The sequence below is a fragment of the Pteropus alecto genome, unplaced genomic scaffold (assembly GCF_000325575.1).
Source record: "Pteropus alecto unplaced genomic scaffold, ASM32557v1 scaffold13, whole genome shotgun sequence".
In the NCBI taxonomy this organism is placed as follows: Eukaryota; Metazoa; Chordata; class Mammalia; order Chiroptera; family Pteropodidae; genus Pteropus; species Pteropus alecto.
In genome coordinates, this window is record NW_006434373.1 from 5,751,133 (window position 1) to 5,751,829 (window position 697).

Genomic DNA, 697 nt, shown 5'->3' on the forward strand with positions numbered 1-697 from the left:
CTTATGTGTGTGTGCAATTCAGGTGTGTGCAATTCAGTTGTGTACAATGGGTGTGATTACTTGCTGTAGGTATTATTAAGTGTTATTATGTAACTGACCAATCATATCTGAAGTAACTCAGACATAAGAAAATCTGTTTTGTCACTTCCAGGAGTAATTTAAATAAAAAACAGAATTATTCTTAGCTGGACACATTACTTGTAATCATTGTCTGTATTTGTTGTTTCAGAAATTTATTCCTTCCAGTTTAAAAATAAAAATTTCTGTCTATGGCCATGCTACCCTGAACAAGCCTGATCCCATCTGATCTTGGAAGCTAAGCAGGGTCGGGCCTGGTTAGTACTTGGATGAGAGACCACCTAGGAAGACCAGGTGCTGTAAGCGTAAAAAATGAAAAATAAAAAAAATAAGGAATTGTAAGCTGACAAGGTCCTTGCAATCTGTGAGGTTAACCAAGGGTTGCCTTGCCTAAAAAAATAAATAAATAAAATAAAATAAAAATTTCTTTCACTAGTATTCAAACTAGTTGATGTTACTGGATCGAGTGCCTATTAGAGGCAAAATGGTGACGACTTTACATGTAATAATTTTTATGCTAGAAGAGTCTTAATGGCAAATAACTCAGGTCAGGCTAGGTTATGCTGTGGTAACAAATAACCACCAGTATTTAGTGGCTGAAAAAAACAACAACGTTTTT

At 35.0% G+C, this 697-nt stretch overlaps 1 pseudogene; it reads left to right on the top strand.

The window, feature by feature from the left end:
• Window positions 1-265: 265 nt before the first annotated feature.
• On the top strand, window positions 266-384 carry LOC112477807 (annotated as a pseudogene).
• The last annotated feature ends 313 nt before the right edge of the window (window positions 385-697 follow it).